Source organism: Mirounga leonina, unplaced genomic scaffold (genome assembly GCF_011800145.1).
Source record: "Mirounga leonina isolate KUSES-001 unplaced genomic scaffold, KU_Mleo_1.0 Mir_165, whole genome shotgun sequence".
NCBI lineage: Eukaryota > Metazoa > Chordata > Mammalia > Carnivora > Phocidae > Mirounga > Mirounga leonina.
Window position 1 is genome coordinate 16,923,735 of NW_023270415.1, and position 1,358 is coordinate 16,925,092.

Genomic DNA, 1,358 nt, shown 5'->3' on the forward strand with positions numbered 1-1,358 from the left:
AAAGAAAGAAAGAAAGAAAGAAAGAAAGAAAGAAAGAAAGAAAGAAAGAAAGAAAGAAAGAAAGAAAGAAAGAAAGAAACATAAAAAATCAAAGCTCCAAATAGACACAAGCAGCCTTCTTACACAGTTTCCAAAAATTCTCAAAAATCTTCTCAAATAAATAATATTACTTTGCATTTGAAATGTCTTCTCTTTGGCTCTTTGGCCAACATATCTAAGTGCACACTAGAATCCCATACTTGAGTTGAAGTCACACAGAATGTCAAGAATTACAGGCTTACTTTCCAGTTAGCTAACTACTTAAATCTATAGCTTAATAAGCAATCATATTGTGTTTTGTTACACCTTTTTCCAAAAGTGAATTAAGGTGGTTCAAATGTACAAAAAATTATTTGTGGTGAGATTAAACAAAAATACAAAGGAAGGGGCGCCTAGGTGGCTCAGTCAGTTGAGCGTCTGCCTCCAGCTCAGGTCATGATCCCAGGGTCCTAGGATCAAGTCCCCACATTGGGCTCCCTGCTCAGCAGGGAGCCTGCTTCTCCCTCTCCCTGACCCCCCCAATATCTCTCTCTCTCTCTCTCTCTCGAATAAATAAAATCTTTCTTAAAAATGCAGAGGAAATTAGGAAGCAAAGGGTAATAGGGAAGAAAAATAAAGGTAAAGCCACTAGGTAAGGCTGAAAAAAGTAGCAATACTGTGAGGGTTCTAACCACTTTCTGATTCGCCACACATTTTGCTCTGAGCTTCCTGGCAACCAGTGCAAAAAGAGAAACATGATCAGTCATACAATTCACAAAGTTTATGACTATAATATTGTGAACAATGCCCCAATCAATATCATTATACAAAATACAATAATTTCACAGGGCTATTTATTTCAACTTCCATCAATATAAAAAAATGTTAAAGACTCAACAGGAGAAATGTCAAAATAAAAGGTCATATTATTTCCTAATGTGTCTGTGGAAACTCTTGGGCAATGCCAAGATTACGATGCTTTTATTTGTGGAGGTAGGTTGGAACTGGATTAATAAAAGCTTTCTGCATAATTGATTTTGTGAAGGTCATAATGGATTCAGGGTGGTAGATACGCAAACCAATGTTTCCAAACAAAACATGATGGAAAATATATGAGAACCACTGATCCAAGAGGTGGGAATGACTAAAAAATTTCCTTTAAGAAAGCAGAACTTGATAGGAGTCTGGCAAAGGGACAGAAGGAAGGAAGAAGGGGACAGAAGGTACATGCTCTTATTGGCATGGGAGGGATGGCAGAAACATAATGGAAGGTCTCTAAGCACTCACATCTGTACTTGGTTTTTGATTCACTGGATCATAAGAGCGAAAGAGACTGACAA